This window comes from Taudactylus pleione, unplaced genomic scaffold (genome assembly GCF_031769625.1).
Source record: "Taudactylus pleione unplaced genomic scaffold, aTauple2 ptg000015l, whole genome shotgun sequence".
Lineage (NCBI taxonomy): Eukaryota > Metazoa > Chordata > Amphibia > Anura > Myobatrachidae > Taudactylus > Taudactylus pleione.
In genome coordinates this window covers 1,650,064-1,669,049 of record NW_028284417.1, presented here as the reverse complement: position 1 = coordinate 1,669,049, position 18,986 = coordinate 1,650,064, and the positions used below count along the sequence as shown (strand labels likewise).

The window sequence follows — 18,986 nt, the reverse complement described above, 5'->3', positions numbered from 1 at the left end:
TGACAAGCGGAGGCCACAGCCGGTCGTATCACTCAGCACCCGACTGGCTAGCTGGAGGAGACTGTGCTGCGCGCCGCGGACTCGAGTGGCTGCTGCTGATGTCACGAGTACCAGCTCCGCACCCCCTCCTGTAGAGATTTCCTTAAGGGCCCTACAACAGCTACTTGTTCGCGGTCCGTGGATTACCTTAGTGATCCCCCTGCCAAAGCCAGCCGGCTCAGTGGGAACCGTCCTCCCCACTTGCTGCAGATCATCAATGATGATGATCTTGACCAGCGGCGGACAGGGAGTTGGTACAGTGCAGTGCACTGGCGGAAGGGTTGTGTCGCCCCTGACTGCAGCAGTATGAGGGGCTGTCACGTCACTAATAAGCCGTCAGTTTAGTAGCACAGCAGGGCTCCGGAGCGTGCTTGAGACGAGTGCGACTCAATCCACACCTCCGCTTTAAGCTCTACTGGCCAGATAACTACTTAAAAAAAAATTTGCTTAGAGCTTGAAGTGCCGGTATGTCATACCGTTACATACCGGCAGACTTCGAGCACTGTGTATACATACACACACACACACACACACACACACACACACACACACACACACACACGCCTTCCTTAAGGATAAATCCCACAGATACAAGAAGTAGATTAAAAGGCGGCACTCTTCAGTCACCAATATTTATAATCCAACATACAATCAGGTGCATAAATATTGGGACATTGACAGAATTTTCATATTTTGGCCTCTATTCACCACCAAAATGGCTTTGAAATGAAACAAACAAGATGTGCTTTAACTGCAGACTTTCAGATTTAATTTGAGGGTAATTACATCCAAATCAGGTAAACGGTGTAGGAATTACAACGGTTTCTATATGTGCCTCCTACTTTTTAAGGGGCCAAAAGTAATGGGACTATCAACTCAAAAGCTATTTCATGGACAGGTGTGGGCTATTCCCTCGTTATTTCATTATCAATTAAGCAGGGAAAAGGTCTGGAGTTGATTCTAGGTGTGACATTTGCATTTGGAATCAGTTGCTGTCAACTCTCAATATGAGATTAAAAGAGCTGTCACTGTCAGTGAAGCAAGCCATCATTAGGCTGAAAATTCAAAACAAACCCATCAGAGAGATAGCAAAAACATTAGGTGTGGCCAAATCAACTGTTTGGAACATTCTTAAAAAGAAAGAACATACCGGAGAGCTCAGCAACACCAAAAGACCTGGAAGACCACGTAAAACAACTGTGGTGGATGACAGAAGAATTATTTCCCTGGTGAAGAAAAACCCCTTCACAACAGTTGGCCAAATCAAGAACACTCTCCAGGAGGTAGGTGTATATGTGTCAAAGTCAACAATCAAAAGAAGTCTTCACAAGAGTGAATATAGAGGGCTCACCACAAGATGTAAACCATTGGTGAGCCACAAAAACAGGAAGACCAGATTAGAGTTTGCCAAACAACATCTAAAAAAGCCATTACAGTTCTGGAACAACAGCCTATGGACAGATGAGACAAAGATCAACTTGTACCAGAGTGATGGGAAGAGAAGAGTATGGAGAAGGAAAGGAACTGCTCATGATCCAAAACATACCACCTCATCAGTGAAGCATGGTGGTGGTAGTGTCATGGCGTGGGCATGTATGGCTGCCAATGGAACTGGTTCCCTTGTATTTATTGATGATGTGATTGCTGACAAAAGCAGCAGAATGAATTCTGAAGTGTTTCGGGCAATATTATATGCTCATATTCAGTCAAATGCTTCAGAACTCATTGGACGGCGCTTCACAGTGCAGATGGACAATGACCCGAAGCATACTGCAAAAGCAACCAAAGAGTTTTTTAAGGCTAAAAAGTGGAATGTTATGCAATGGCCAAGTCAATCCCCTGACCTGAATCCGATTGAGCATGCATTTCACTTGATGAAGACAAAACTGAAGGGAAAATGCCCCAAGAACAAGCAGGAACTGAAGACATTTGCAGTAGAGGCCTGGCAGAGCATCACCAGGGATGAAACCCAGCGTCTGGTGATGTCTATGCGTTCCAGACTTCAGGCTGTAATTGCCTGCAAAGGATTTGCAACAAAGTATTAAAAATTAGGATTGTTTAGTTTGTCCCATTACTTTTGGCCCCTTAAAAAGTGGGCGGCACATATAGAAACCGTTGTAATTCCTACACCGTTTACCTGATTTGGATGTAATTACCCTCAAATTAAATCTGAAAGTCTGCAGTTAAAGCACATCTTGTTTGTTTCATTTCAAAGCCATTGTGGTGGTGAATAGAGGCCAAAATATGAAAATTCTGTCAATGTCCCAATATTTATGCACCTGACTGTATGTTTCGGGCAGATCCCTGATGACGGGCTTCTGCCCAAAACATATGTTGGAATATAAATAAATATTGGTGACTGAAGATAATACTTGTGAGTGCCGCCTTTTCTTCTACTTCTAAAGTCCCTGGTTTAGGGGTCTGTTTGTTAGTTTGGACTAATCTCTTGAACCACTGGACGGAGTTTGCTGGGATTTTCACTATTCTATACAGTATTGGTTGAGAAAGGTTTTAGTTGTATGAACCATTCATCTGTGACAAAAGGGAGCAGAGCAGTGGCGATTTTAGTGAAGCAAGTCACAGAAAAAAAATCTTGCACCAAGCTGCAGTATAGAAGCTAGCCAGGGTACTGAAACAGCAAGAGAGCATCTGAAATTGAGGCTTGGAATGAAGCAAGTCACAAAAAAAAAAAAAAAAACCTGTTGAGCTGTGTGTGTGAGTGACTGACTGCTGCAGGGCCGAGGGCAGCGGTCAGATTGGCTCTCTGAGACAGTGAGAGCCAATCAGAGATAGCAATGTGCCCAGTTGTTTAGCAGCAGCCTAGAGAGGCAGGGACTTAGCAGGCTCACGTCTGAGGCAGACAGAGAATGAGAGACAGCCTCCAACGAACCCATGAAGATGCCCTGATGCAGACACAGTAGCCAGGAAGGAGCCACGGGAGGCATAAAAAAAACAAAACAAAAAAAAAACACAACCATTTGAACATCATCGAACGATTTCCATTCAATGGTGGCAAACATATTACCGCCACCATCAAATGGTCAAAACTCTACCATCAGAACAAAAACATTGATGGTTAGTAACCATTGGATTCAGATGTCCATCCCTACGCTGAACCTGCAGACGGACTCCGGCCACCACTACTCCACTATAAAGTGCTACCTCTCCAAAGTGACGTTCCCGCTCAGCCACCCATCCGTGTTTCTGATAATGCATACGGTAGCTGCAATACAAATCTCTCATCCATGATCCTTCTGCTCTTCCCAGTACATCTCAATGGCCAGGCCCCAGCCAGCTGCAGGGCAGCAACAGTGGGGATTGTGGTAACAATGGTGAGATGCAGGGGGTAGGAATGAGAAGCAGGGTGTTGTGGTGAGTTGCAGTGGCCTGTGGTGAGATGAAATTGATCCCATGTGAAGCTGGGGCAGGTCACTGGTATTCTTATAAATAAAACAACTGGAATGACAAAACCACTCTGCTAGCTTACACTGATCAATCTGATGTGCGACATTTGTGTATCTGTGTGTGAAGGAGTCTGAATCTGTATACTAAGTGCTATAATGCAGTGGCTGCTGCTTTTTCTCACCCCAAGTTCTGCTGTGCTTCATTTGCGACCTTGTACGTGTTTAAAATAAATTCCTATGTGTCTCAGCGCTGCGCTACGAGATCCAAACATAATAGAGTAAAACTGAACCGCTCATCTCTACTCTAAATATATAAAAGCAACAGCTAGATAAGAGAACTCAAAATTATCCTGGTAATGTAGTGTTATGTTCAGCACTGTTCAACAGGATCCCTCAGATGTCCATTCCTCCCCAATCTGAAGTATGGGAAATAGATTAACAGAATATATAAAACTGGGTTGATAATCACAGAACAAACCTTTAAAAGAGTAATTGACACCGGAGAAGACAATGTCAACCAATACAGAGGAAAGGGCAGATTTTTCCATGTCTACCCTAGGGTGTGGAGCCCTGCTCAAATGTTTGCTGACAACTATCAATAGGAACAGGTGCTGGCATAGGACGTCTTTATTTCAACTTATTTTTAGCTACGCTGCAGCAGCTGGTCTGTACATTGGCTCATACAAGTACAGCAGTAAGTACGTGGGTTATGCAGTAGCCATGCATGGAATATAACATACAGAGGAGTTTGCCACCTGTGCTTGAGTAGATATCAGTCATTGGTAGTTGCCAGCTGCACTGTGATGGCTGAGACTTGCAGCACCCAAACACAGACCAATCCTGCTGCTTGGCCCAAGAGCCAGGCAACAGAATCAATGATCACATCTTTTCCCCTTTCTGTGTTCATTCATATGGCCGGGCAAATTGGAGAAAACGTGTGTTTTGGTGGAGTAAACAGATCCCCTGGTGATGCAGTCTGTTACTTTGGGTGAAAGATGACAAAGTACCTTGGCCCACAGAACCGAATTAGCCAACTAGTTGGCTGTGGAAATGGGGGTGGGTGACTGCACAGACCAGTAGGAGAGATATCATATGTTCCTACTGGCCCCATATGCTCTGCACGCAATCCAGCACAAATGGTAAAAGAGGAACAACTTAGATATGATATACAAGATGGTGTGCAAAAGTAGATTTGGCTTCAAAATAGCTATAATTGGGAAGGTATGGATATATAGCACTGTGGTTCACAGTAAGATGAATCATTCATTTACATATTTTAATTGTATATAGCATAGAAAAATGTAGTATTAGAAAACTGCACAAGCCGTACTAAGGGCCTGATTCAGACCCGCTCGCTAAGATGCGTTAACATGCAGCCAGCCGATTGTTTGCATTCTGCACATGCATCGTAATGCGTGTGCGTGAACCAGTGCAAGCGACCGGGAAGCGTTCTCTCGCTGCGCATAGACAGCCCGGATGAATGAGTGACAGGAGAAGCCGTTTGTGGGTGGTGACAGGAGCTGGCCGCTAAAACCGGGGGAGTGGAGGTGCGAACGCAGGCGTGCCTGAGCGTCTTAACGCCGTTTCAGAGGCGTGCATAATTCAGAAGCAGCATCATAGTACGTGTCACTAGGCTGAAATCTACACTGAAGCGCTCGCAGTACTTGCGGCAGGGTATGGTCAACCACAAGTGCTGCGATAGCATCCGTTGGTACTCGACGTTACCGATAGTTGCATACACTTTCTGGAGATGACGTGTGCAAGTGGACGTCTTAAGACAGGCTGGTGGGTGTCTGCATACACAATGCGATCGCAAGCTAAGACATAGTGGGAGTGCTAATGCCTTGTCGTGTGATCGCCTGCCTTGCTGAATTTGCATACGCATCTAGCGAGCGGGTCTGAATCGAGCCCTAAGTTCTATGAGGAGGCAAAACTAAGTACCTAGAAAAAAATGCCCTTGATTGAGTAATTGGATAGAGACTAATCATATTGAAAATATGTCAGCAATACTATGTAAACAAACATGAGGTTTGTGCCTAGGATGTCCTTCTGCCACACAATGGGATGCACATCTTACAATGAAAAGATGAGGCCTTGTATCAGTATGAACACTTACCATTCCAGATTTTACACAATGTGCATACAGCTGTAAATCTGTGTGACAACCATTTATACATAGTCTCAAATTTTTATGAAACCCAGATTTTATAAGTCAATGGAATTCTTCCATTAACATTACATAATTGCTGCAGAGTGGAGGAGAGTAGTACATTGTCGTTTGACATGAAAAATACCCAAATGCTATTTAAACTCAAATATCATATTTCTTTAGAAAAGCATTTTCATGTTTAGAAAACATGGATGTTACCATTTGCAGGGTGATATAATCACCAGCATTGTGCATGATACTTTAAATAAAAAAAATAAATAGCTACAGATGTGACCTCATACACTATTACTGCAGTCATGCCAAACTGCCCTTCTTCAACCGCTTCAAATATGCAAACACTTGTATATCTGTGTGCAACTGAGTCTGAATTTGTATACGGAGAGCTACGTATCAACGTCCACTGAATTATTGCCGCTAAATTCGTTCATATACACATTCAGTTGCGCACAGATATAAAAGTGTCACATCACATTAATCAGTGCAGTCTTGTGAAGCCGTTTGTCGCATCCATTTGTGACAGACGCATTTCGCACAAAATAGATGCCCAGCAGAAGCCAAGTCGCATGGGACCTGGCAGCTCACCCACGCCGCATGGCGTATTGAGGCTAGGTGTATGACGACACATCTGTACAACTACATGTTGCAGTCAGCTGGCACTGAAAATCTCATAGTTTAAACAATAAGTAGTAATCACTGCTGTGGTTTTACAAGTTAGTGGATGTTATAACGCTCATATAGGCATAACATATACAGAACCTGGTAGAATAAGTCCTTTTGAAATTATTCTGTGTGACATTATAATCATAACTTTAAAGTGTTTTCGCAAATGTTTTGAATGAATATTTTCTTTATTATCTTATTCTATTAAGAATAATATTAAGATGCTAGAGGCAACTAAAACATGCCCATATTCACTAAAATAGGAGTTTGTTTCTAAAAAAAAATATGTCAAAAGGAACTATAACATAAAGTTGAACACTAGATAGGGAAATGGATATGCTATGTCAAAAGGAACTATAACAAAGTTGAACACCAGATAGGGAAATGGATATGCTAGACAATGTTATTTAATACCTCTGAGCAAGAAATTAATAAACAAAGTGTCTGTACCCCTGTGCCTGTTCTCTAATAACCCTTTTCCAATAAACTTTAATCCGGGTTATTTCTGGGGCAACCCAGGGCGAGGTTTGGTGTGAAAGGGTCTGAGTAAAGTTAACCGGGTCGAGTTACCCGGGAATCAGACCCTGTTAGCTACAAGGGACGAACTGGCATGGTCCCAAGTAATGGTGCGGTGTGAACGTTGCGACAAGGGTTATTCGACCCGGGTCATGGTAAAAGCTGCTGATTGGAGCTAGTAGGTGAGCTCAGAGATGATATCATCTCCAGAAAATGTCCATTTCTAATGACATGCACAAGTTTTGCAGAGCAAACATGGGTTAAGTGTGAACGGGGCCAAGGTGCAGTGTGAAAGGGGTCTGACCTGGCTCTGAAACGGGCTGAAACAGTGTTCGAAAACATGGGTCAGACCCGACAGTTTGGTGGAAAAGGGGTATAACATATTAATGCTCCTTTTCCAATACCACCAGTAACATCACATTCCAGCCCCAGTTATATTGCAAATAACTCCTGCCACTGGCTTACACTCACTGCAAAGCTATCGTATGGTACATGCATCTCATCTCAATAAGAGTGACAAAAAGGAGATAAAGGGTTAAAGGAGAAGTAGAAAAAAATAATGGTAACTGGGTGACAGAATTGATAGCTGGATTGTCACATCTATGTCAGATTTGCAAAAAAAAAAATTAAATACACTGCAAATCAAAAATATAAAATAATCATGCAGTGGAGTTCCAACCTGCTCCTACTTATTAATTTTGGCTTTGATTATATAAGGTTGCATGGTTACCATAGCACTCCTTATTTCTTAATATAATAATAGAGATGTAAATAGGTGCAAGGCACATTTAGCCAATCGAAAATTTGTTTCAATCGCTAATTAGGAATGGAACAACTTTATGCGCTGACACTACAAGGCTGAGATTTCCACGAATAAATGAAAAAAGCTTGCAGTACTGGTTTTGTAGGTGATTTTAATATTTAACCACTTAAATACTAAAACAGCTATAAAGTGGTAAAAAAAAAAAATTCCAGTAAAAACTCATAATTGGTGACAGGGAGGCATAAATCACTCCTACAAAGAGACTTAGTAATAGCTGGAGTTTTATAACTAGTTCTCTGTAATCAGAGGCAGATTAAGGAAGGGGGGCGGGGGTGGGACGCAGGGAGCAAGTTAACCCAGGCCCCCCCTCTCTCAGGGGCCCCCCATCTGGACCTGCTCCGACCCAGCTTTGGTGCTAAAGCGTCCAGGCAGCATTCTCTTCTTACTGCCTTGCCAACTATCTTAGGTACAGAGGGTGCAGACTTTTCTGCAGTGCCAACCCTGCCCCCTGCACAGTCATGCTGCACTTGAAGGGTAAAGCTGGGTACACACTAAGCGACGTGTGTACCCAGCAATGCGACCGGCGCCCCCCCCACCAACAGACCGTCATATCAGGTGGCTGGTACACAATAAACGATCCTGTGCACGACATGTCGGCCCAATCTGCATCCCGATGCATTAAGTCATCAGACCCATCGTCAGGACAACCTTACGATGTGACTGACGAATGCACGGTATGCACGTACCGGACGACATAGGGCATATACTCTAGACAATTTTAAACGATAGGTCGTTCTGATGCGTCAGAATCGGGCATATAGTTCCAAAAACAGTCTACTGTGTACGCACCTTTAGACAGCTACAGCGGTCTGGCTTGAAGGGACTACGCTTCCTCCCAGCGTCAATGAGGAGCGACAAACCCCGGCGAATTGGACTCGAGAGGAGACTGAACACTAACATCTGAATTCAGCTGCTGCCTACACTGATCAGATGTGCAGAAGGTCAAGCAAGCTGGTCTGCAGAGGTGAATACCCACCCCACACAGTAGTGAGCGTTACATTTTGCAGCAGTGCAGACTGAAGGGTCTCAAGCCCCGGAGCGAGAGAGAAATTCTGTCGCTCCGGGACTCACTACAAAAGGGGCGGCTGTTGATGGTGATCGACAGCTCGCCCCGTTTTGTAGGCAGAGTGGGGGGGTGGCTACACAAACGGAGACGTTCCCGACGGAACGCCTGCCGTTTGGGGGCGGCCCCACTGACATCACTTATGATGTCAGTGGTGAGCTTCCGGCTCTAATAGAGCCGAAAGCTCACTGGGGATTGCGGTAGATGAGACCCTACCACAAGGGTCTTGTCGCAAGCGCTGATGGTCTCGACCATCGCGACCATCAGCCTGGCCACTCGCTAAAGCTGTGGGTGGTCACCCACAGCCTAGCGGGCGTCCAGGAGGCCGGCTCTGAACTTAGAAGCGGCCGCCCTCATTCAGAGCGAGCGCTCGCATTGTGCGAGCGGCTCTGAATACAGGCTGACAGAAGGCAGTGTCCGGAATGCCGTTCTGATGCGCATCAGAACGGCATTCCGGACACTGCCTTCTGTTTTCAAGTGAAGTCTCAACATGGAGCTACAACTTTAAGGTCAGCCTGTATTGTGCACAATACCACCGCTAATATACTTGTACCAGGATCATTTTCACTGGTTTTACCTCTATTATTCGAGATTATTATTATACCTCGTTCCACAGATAGATACATTGCTAGTTTTAATTTTTTATTAAGAATAAATTACCATTTATCATTTGTTACATCTCATTGCGCTTTCATCCAGTCACTGTAGGGACCACTAGAATGGTCTCTGCTTTGTCAGATGAGTTTGATATTTGTAACAATTCTTATTTAACTGGCTTTTGAAACCACATTCATGTTAGACAGACTACGCCTACAGGTTATGTTTTTTGTCACGTCCAGTTTCCCATTACAATGCGTGGTTAGAAAAGTTAGGGCCAGTTGCTTGCATATGCCCCCCAGGCTGAAAGTTGCCAGCAAGCCACTGGCAGCAACAGTTGCCGCACTGCTGGGAGAGCCGCTGCTGGCAGCTGGAGATGGGCAGAATCGGTCCCTTGCTACCCAAAAGAAGGCACACAGACAGTGGGCACTGCCAGGGAGCAGTACTGACAAGAGGGAAGGGGCCCCCTTGTCCTAAGTATCCTGGGCCCCCGAAGGCTTAATCTGGCCCTGTCTGAACCTACAAATACTGGTTATGGAACGCCACTCATGAGTAAGTGCAGAATGATCAAATACCAGTTATATGCGAAGCAGAATAGAATGTTTGTGACACTAGCATAAAAAGGCAGTTTTACCATCTAAGAGCCGTATTCAATTTGAGCGGACCTGCAAAACTTTTCCGCCTCCCAGATTTTTCGCCTATATCGCGTGTTTTGTAGGCGGAAAAGTATCGTGCGCGTGCCCGCGTATCCCCATATTCAATTTGAAAGTACGGAAAAACGGGACCTGGCGAAACTTGAACAGGCGGAGAGTACTGTCAGATTTGAGGAAATCAGCCTGACACCCCCCAAAAGATGCTCTGACATGGGGGTTAGCTATGGTACCCCCTGATTTGGCTTGCTGAAGGTATTTGTTGTTTTTAAACGGGTTCAATAGCTGCTAAATAGCGTTTTTGTATAAGTGGTGCAGAATAGTATTTTTTTGCAGAAAATAACTTATCCCAGCAAATTATGGGTTACTTGAAAATAGGGGTCAGCATATTTAAAAGTTGCTAAAGTTAAGATAAAAATTTTTTTGAAAAACCCACCTGCCGCAAGCACCTGCAATGAAAAAAAAACACCTGGGGCATACTTGGGGACCCCCCCAGAGTAAAGTTCGCTAGTTTTTAACTTTGTCCCCCAACATTTTTTTTTTGCCCCCAAATTTAAAGTGATTTTTTTGGGGTGTTAAGTGTTTTTTTTTTTTAAATTGACACAGATTACCTTTGGGGGACTGCAGGTCCCGCAACGTTGCACCTCAAAACCCCAATTCTGCACTTTTTTCCGCCTGCTATTCATAGGCGAAACTTTTTTACCTATTACATTGCATCGAGGCGGAAAGTCTTTCAAATTGAATATGGCAATACTTTTCCGCCTTGCGAAATGACGTCATCGGCAAAAAGTTTCCGCCAAAAACACGCGAAAACGGCTTTTCGTCTCAAATTGAATACAGGCCTAAGAATGTTATTTTACTTACATAAACACAGTTAGAAAGAAAAGAGGTCTTACCTCTGGTGAAGGCGTTTCCATTGCAGCTTATTTCCAGTTATCCATGCGTGCTGCCACAAGCACATTGTCTGCACCTCGGAAAATAAAACAGAAATTCCTTACTATTAATATTTCATTGCCTCTCTGTTCTTCTGAGGACACACACACACAAGCACACTAATCAATTAACACAGGAATTTGCTTCCTGTCTTTCCCACCCGGTTGCCTGAAGCTTTCTAGCCTACTTTAAAAGAACTGCTCCAAGACACGGTGACATGACTATCCATGTGACTAGTCACTCCAAATCAGGACAACAAAAATCTGCTGAAATTTTGTCTCTGTTAAATTCAACATGTACCCATCTAAAATGGCATTTAGATTAAAGTGTTTCCAACAGCTGGAAAGATCTAAGGAGTTCCAATAAAAAAGTCTACAATTGTAGCACAAATGCTCCTTTGAGATCTCTCATACAGTATACACGGATGACATGCACTCAGATTCACAGGGATGCACACAGATCGCAGGCCAGTGTAGCAGTGTCTGGGGTATGCAAAGTTTTGTCAGCCAATGGGAGAAGCCAGGTACATGGGGATGAGAAGGTGCATTTACAGGGGTATTCCTGCCTTGCAGAGGAAATTTACTACCCTTTTCTATTAAATTATTTCAATTCTTTACCATCTAGGTGACAGTGCTCATCCTTATATTTACATTGCAGCATCCAGCATACGACAAAATTGGTAATATGATGTAATAAACACATAAAAAAGTGTTATATGTAATCAAGACAGATCAGTGATTAATTTGAGACATAAATGAGGCAGAACATATGGTTCTCCACTTGTCCTCTTTTGAAGATTTGATACATCTCCCCAATTGTATCTTACTACAATCTCTGCAACTATCTGTATATTTCCTGTTATATAGCTTGTTTATGAAATAAAATAGTCATAATTCATTCCATAGAATCTGTACTTCAGAAGAACTGGTAGTTCATGCTCCCCCAGCAGTAACAACCAGCTCTGCTGCATCTCAATCCCTTTTGTTTTACTTTGTGTTCTTAGCTCATGACTAATGCATGTAACATTACTGCATGTGTACCAATGAGATTCTACTTTTTAGTAGCCTAACTAAATATAAACGTCAAAGCTGTAACTATTTATCGATATAGGGACATAAGGTGTTATTTTGAGTGCTTGTAATGAAATGCTTTAGTCTGATAGTCTGTACCTGGGATATGTTTTGTGTTATCTTGCTGCTTTGCTCACCTGTTTATAAAAATAAATGTGGATATATTTACAAACTGCATAATCTACGGACCAAGAATTCTACCTTGCCTGCAAATTAGGTTTCATGTATGTGCTCAATTTGCAGTCATTTGAAAAACCCCTGTAAGAGCACAGCCTGCACCTAGCTTAGCGTGAGGTTCGGAAAACATCCAATGTGGAAATGGTTAAAACATCACAACAAAGACTAACCCACTGCCGCTTTAAAACCACTTCCTTTATCGATTTAAACTTTACAGGTTTTTTCCTAAAATTCTGTTATTTCCCATATAATTTATCGCTACTTGTATTATTTGTGGCTTGAAAAGAAGTATTAACATGCACCAAATAGAAATAGGCTTTAACCAATAGCCAAGGAAATGATGGAGATTGCCTTCAAGCCATATATCTAGACTACCAAAACAGTGTGGTTTGCCTACAAAACACATTAAACGTAGATGTCAATAGAACAGAAATACAATCAGCAGTTTGTGGTTTAAAAACAACAGCAATTCATCTAATTGGGATCAGCAAGGTGCCACATTTTCAGGCAATTACAATAATCCACCGATGACTGCGATTCTGTCAGTGTTGGAAAATGTACTAACTAGGCCTCATTATCTGGCGGCTGAAGCCAGAGCACCAGCTGACCAGAATCATCTAATTTGGTCACAATCATGAACAAGCAGTTTAAGCGTATACGTACAATAATGAAAAAAAAAAGGACAGGCGATTTCCAGAAGCTGCGTGCTTGGTACACTGAAAACAACATTAAAGTAGTTCAGTTAAGAATATGTGTTACCAAACAAAAAAGTGGAAAAGTATTTAGAGCTTCTCTGACTGAGCCAATTTGCCATCACAATTCTTATTATCTATGCAGCTGTCAAGGCTAAGCAGGGTGTGAAACAAGACTAGAAACTTTAACGGCACTGTATAAATTACAAGTGCTGCAGGACTGTAAATTATTATTCTCAAAATCAAGGTGATTCCAGTGAACTGCACATTATTTGAAAACGACGGCTTAGCTACACAGTCACTCGCAAGTAAACAATAAATCAAAGTGCTCGTGAAAAAAATCTGAAAGTAAAAGATCTACTCTAATGTAACACTGCTGGACCGCACAAAACACAAGCTGCACAGTAAAAATAGTTTTGAGGTTGATTACCAGACAGAATTTATCATTACACTGACAAGTATGGTTTATGTGTAGTACAGTATAGACATTTGCTTAATTGTGTCATCATAATCCCAGTGAAAAGTATTTGGTAACAAAAAGATAAACAAGAACACTCTCTGAAAATGACATGCTGGAAGCACCTGTTCCTAGTACATGTGAAAGCTACACACTGCTATTTCATGCTGACATGCATTTCTTCATTCGCAGCCTTATCTGACTTGGTAATAAAAGGATGCCCTCTTAAAATTGGCGTTGCTGTGTAATTTATGTCGAAAAAAATAAACTATCAAAATGGAAAGGTTCTGCCTTTTTCCTATAATAGAAGATTAAAAGTACAGATAAAAGGTTTTGGGCCAAATGTTACAGAAAAATGGCAGTCTAAATGAGCATTTTCTAAATAAAATTACATTAAATATGTTTTCACATTCAAAAGAAAAAAGTTGGCACAATTTTCTCAACTAAAATGTGTTAACATAAATTTCAGGTTTATTTATGCATAATCCTAAAGAGCAATTAAAACCGTTATTTGAGATATATTTATACAGTTGTAGCAAAGCGCCCTGCATCACTTTTTGGAACCATGTTTTTGTGTTTCAATACAATTTTGTTAAGGTTAATATATCATTTTGTCCAAATTTTAGTATAATTTCCAAATATGTAACAGCAACAAGCTAAGTTATAAAGTTTTACCTCAAAAACTCCACAGAAAGAAACATAACATCAATGCAATGTTCGGGTGGACAATAGCTGACCAATTAATATAAATAGCTTGAACGTTCTTTGGCATTTGGAACCTCAACAATACAGCCATCTCTCAAGCTTCACAAGGAAACTCACCTTGAAATTGTACTTCTAGCAAAACAAGCCATGTCTAACAGGAATATGAATATAAAAAAAGAACTGTAATCAATCTACAGTATCAAGAATTATCAAAAAAAATAAAGAAACACTTAAAACCAATACAGCCATGGCCAAAAGTTTTGAGAATAACACAAGTATTGGTTTTCACAAAGTTTGCTGCTTCAGAGTTTTTAGACCTTTTTGTCAGATGTTACTTTGGTATACTGAAGTATAATTACAAGCATTTCATGAGTGTCAAAGGCTTTTATTGATAAATTCATTAAGTTTATGTAAAAAGTCAATATTTGCAGTATTGACCCTTCTTTTTCAAGACCACTGCAATTCGCCCTGGAATGCTGTCAATCAACTTCTGGGCCACATACTGACTGATGGCCGCCCATTCTTGCCTAATCAATGCTTGTCAGAATTTGTGGGTTTTTGTTTGTCCACCCGCCTCTTGAGGATTGACCACAAGTTCTTAATGGGATTAAGGTCTGGGGAGTTTCCTGGCCATGGATCCAAATCTTCGAAGTTTTGTTCCCGGAGTCACTTCGTTATCACTTTTGCCTTATGGCAAGGTGCTCCATCAGGCTGGAAAAGGCATTGTTCGTCACCAACTGTTCTTGGATGGTTGGGAGAAGTTTCTCCTGGAGGATGTTTTGGTACCATTCTTTATTCATGGCTGTGTTCTTAGGCAAAATTGTGAGTGAGGCCACTCCCTTGGCTGAGAAGCAACCCCACACAAGAATGGTCTCAGAATGCTTTACTGTTGGCATGACACAGGACTGATGGTAGCGCTCACCTTTCCTTCTCCGGACAAGCATTTTTCCAGATGCCCCAAACAATCTGAAAGAGGATTCATCAGAGAAAATAACTTTACCCCAGTCCTCAGCAGTCCAATCCCTGTACCTTTTGGAGAATATCAGTCTGTCCCTGATATTTTTCCTGGAGAGAAGTGGCTTCTTTGCTGCCCTTCTTGACACCAGCCCATCCTCCAAAAGTCTTTGCCTCACTGCGTGAAGATGCACTCACAGCTGCCTGCTGCCATTCCTGAGCAAGCTCTGCGCTGGTGGTGCCCCGATCCCGCAGCTGAATCAACTTTAGGAGACGGTCCTGGCGCTTGATGATGTTCTTGGGTGCCCTGAAGCCTTCTTCACAACTATTGAACCTCTCCTTCTTGAAGTTCTTGATGATCAGATAAATGGTTGATTTAGGAGCAATGGGCCTGATTCAGACCCACTCGCGAGCGGCTGTCCGCTCGCAAGTGGGTCGATGGTCTGCACTGAGCATGCGCACGATGGAGGGAGCTCCGTCGTGCGCATGCGCCAGACGCGACGAGCGAAGGACTTTCCTTCGCTCGTTGTGTCTGATCAAAAGGGGCGTGCTGTCGATGTTAATTGACAGCATGCCCCCTTTGGTGGGCGTGCCTCCCTGCCGGGGGCGTTCCCAAGGGAACGCCTACCGTCAGAAGCCGGCCCACTGACATCACTAGTGATGTCAGTGGGAGTGATTTTGGCTCTGATAGAGCCAAAATCACTCCGGGCCTTGTGGTTGAAAACCTCAACCGCAGGCTCCGGCTCACAGTGGCGATGGTCGCGACCATCAAACTGCACGCTCGTATAGGCTGTGGGTGGTGACCCACAGCTATACGAGCGTACAGGAGGACGCTCCATAATTATGGAGGGCGGCCCTCATTCAGAGCGTGCGCTCTGCTCAGAGCGTACGTCTCTGAATGAGGGCCAATGTTACTAGCAGCAATATCCTTGCCTGTGAAGCCCTTTCTGTGCAAAGCAATGATGACTGCAAGTGTTTCCTTGCAGGTAACCATGGTTAACAGAGGAAGAACAATAATTTCAAGCTCCACCCTCCTTTTAAAGCTTCCAATCTGTGACAGAGTGATCTCTGTTGTCATCGTCAACACTCTCACCTGTGTTAACGAGAAAATCACTGATATGATGTCAGCTGGTCCTTTTGTGGCAGGGCTAAAATGAAGTGGAAATGTTGTTTTTGGGATTAAGGGCCTGATTCAGAGCCGGACGCTATTTGCGCTCGCTCGTTCAAAAAAAGGGGTCGGCTATTTAAATTGAGCGCTCGCTCTTTGCGGTCTGTTGACGCCTCTATGTCTGAGCGAGCGAACGAAACATGCGCTCGCTATTTTGAAAAGACGCCCCCTGGCCGCTCGCATCATATGTCATCTCCGCTATTTATTCCCTTGTTACCACCCACAAATGCCTCATCCTGTCACTCAAATTAGCAGGCACTCGCAATTTTACGAACACACGTTTTCCGACCGCACCGACTGGTTGGCGCATGCGCATTACGACCCATACGCATGCCCAGATGTGCGAACATCGCTCGGAGCGAACGTGCGGCAGCTTACGAGCAGCTCTGAATCAGGCCCTAAGTTCATTGTCATGGCAAAGAGGGACTATGCAATTAATTGCAATTCATCTGATCAATCTTCCTGACATTCTGGAGTATATGCAATTTGCCATCATAAAAACTGAAGCAGCAGACTTTGTGAAAACCAATATTTGTGTCACTCTCAAAACTTTTGGCCATGGATGTACTTTTCCATGATCAGGGCACCCAAGGAGAATAACATTACATTAAGTTAGAGTCCTTTGGGGCAAATGTCTTGCAGATAGGCAACTCATGTCCCCTGAACTTTTGTCAAAATGGATAGCAAAGGCAAAGATTGCCTCAATCTGATTATAACACATCTTGTTAAGATTATGGTTTGTGGCTGCATGTCAATAACTGGTGTTAATCGTTTTCATATTTTTGAAGAACGGATGAATGGGCAAAAATATTGTAAAGTTCTTTGAAGCAGGATGTTTCAAGAAGATTAATTCATTTTTCAAGACCACAACGCTCCATGGCATGGTGCAATGATTGAGAGAAATGGTTTGAGAACAATCTATCAAGTGAATTAAATGCTAGGGCAAATAGTCAAACCTCAATACAACTGAGAATTTTTGGCATAAAATTGGCTACGAGATTTCTAAAACTGGCTTGATTAAGCAGTTCACATTGAATCACATCGCGGCCCGATCTTCCCACATTTCAAGGTAGCTTTATGTAGTGTGTGTGTGGGGGAGGGGCAATGATGATGCGTCACACCACAATTTAAATAGTCTCCTTCACTTATGTTCCGACAGAGACTCAGGGTTGCTCTGCAACAAGAGTTTAAATTACTGTAACCCATTATTTTCTTTTCTACCTGCAACAAATCTCATTAAAGACAGTGTCCAAATGATGTGGGAACAGCTACAGATGTCTGTAATGGAAGGTGACATATACTAACAAACTGCAACAAAATGTCAGGTTATCACTGAACAATGTAACTTGTTCATACCAAAAATGTTTTAGGATTTAATGTGGTCTTTTGGATTAAAGGTTTCAACTATAGAAAAAATACAGGATAAAAAGTAGTAAAAACCAAAACCTTCAATCTTCAGACATCTAAAACTAAAGACTAGCTGAAAATGTATACAAAATACTTGTCAGGGAAGTTGACAAACCTGTTAGAGTAAGCACCCCAGGTACTGAGCTGCAGTAACCAGTGACATTGGGGTCTATTTACTAAGCCTTGGATGAAGATAACGGAGATAAAAGTACCCACCATCTCCTGTCATTTTTCAAACATAGCCTGTGACATGGCAGTTAGGAGCTGATTGACTGGTACTTTATCTACGTTAACTTTATCTCCATCCAAGGCTTAGTAAATAAACCCCATTATCTGTTGCTGGACATTGCAGTGTTTCCTAAATTATAGTGACCATTGTGAGGAAATGGTTCAATGTTAAACTCTCTTGAATATTGGTTGGTTTTCTCAGATGCAGTTTTATGTACCAGCCTGGAATACCAGGTAACTTGAGTAGGTACAAAATGACCTAAACAACACCCAATTACAGCTATTCTAGAAATAAAATACCATGGGTTACTGCACCAAATACCTAAAGTAGGATCCTACGTTACCAAATACCTAAAGTGCAACCCTATTATAAAAGAGCTTTTATTCGCCATTCTCGCTGAGTGTTGTCCTTGCTTATGAGCCACAATATTCACTGCTCTACAAGCAAGACAGGGACCAAGCCCAATGTCAAATCACCAGCACAATACATGTCTAATCTAACAGGAGCTGTGAACCTTAGTCATGATTGTTACCTGGGGGTTGCATTTGTACCACTGGTTTGGTTTCCACAAAGAGGAACCCCCCTCATTGCCCAATCTCGTCACGTACACGTGGATTTGGGGGCTGCAAACAAAAATCTGCAAGTCCGGAAGTACTGTAAGTGCGATATATAGTTGCACTTACTTGAGCTGTGAGGGAACGTTGGGTAATTGAACTGACTTCAGAATGTCACAATAGAAGGGTTATTTCTGAACATCAGATTTGGTCTGTCTAGAGTGGACAATGAAAGTAAATGCCGGTTGCAGGCACGCCAAAAGCCGCGCCTGGGTAAATGGGGGCATGGCCTAATTGCGGGAGGCGTGGTCACGTCCCCTTAGGAGGAAACCAAAACACAAAATTGTTTTGCTGAGCGGCGGTGTGAGCCCCGAAGCCTGGCGTATAGCCAGTGGGGGGTGCGATCAGTGTGATAGCTCCCCCCACAGCCATAGGAGACTGCTGTGGCTACTGTTCAGCAGCCGCGAGCAGTCTCCTAGTGTAGCCCAGCACGCAGCAGCGTGTGCTGGGCTGCTGTGATGTAAGAGGGGGAGGGGGGGGTGGCGCTGGGTCCCGGCCCCCGCCGGGCCCCTCCAGCAAGCCTGGGCCCGGGTAAATAGTACCCACTCCCCCCACCCCTACTTGGTTGCTAAACGTTAACTGCAGATTCACACCATTTTTTAAAACAACATCCCACTTTCTGAAACAATAATTATACTCTAAACTAGTGGTTCTCAAC

The 18,986-nt window shown here is 43.1% G+C and overlaps 1 protein-coding gene across 4 annotated transcripts in view; it reads right to left on the bottom strand.

The window, feature by feature from the left end:
- Positions 1–18,986, bottom strand: part of FAM135A (family with sequence similarity 135 member A) — a 165,484-nt gene that overhangs the window by 131,527 nt on the left and 14,971 nt on the right. For 3 of the 4 annotated variants that reach the window (XM_088471157.1, XM_088471177.1, XM_088471170.1), the window contains exon 2: positions 10,819–10,886. The gene's annotated coding sequence lies outside the window, so the exon portion shown is untranslated. Of the gene's footprint in view, positions 1–10,818; positions 10,893–18,986 lie in introns of all 4 variants that reach the window. The other variant, XM_088471165.1, reaches the window with a different exon arrangement.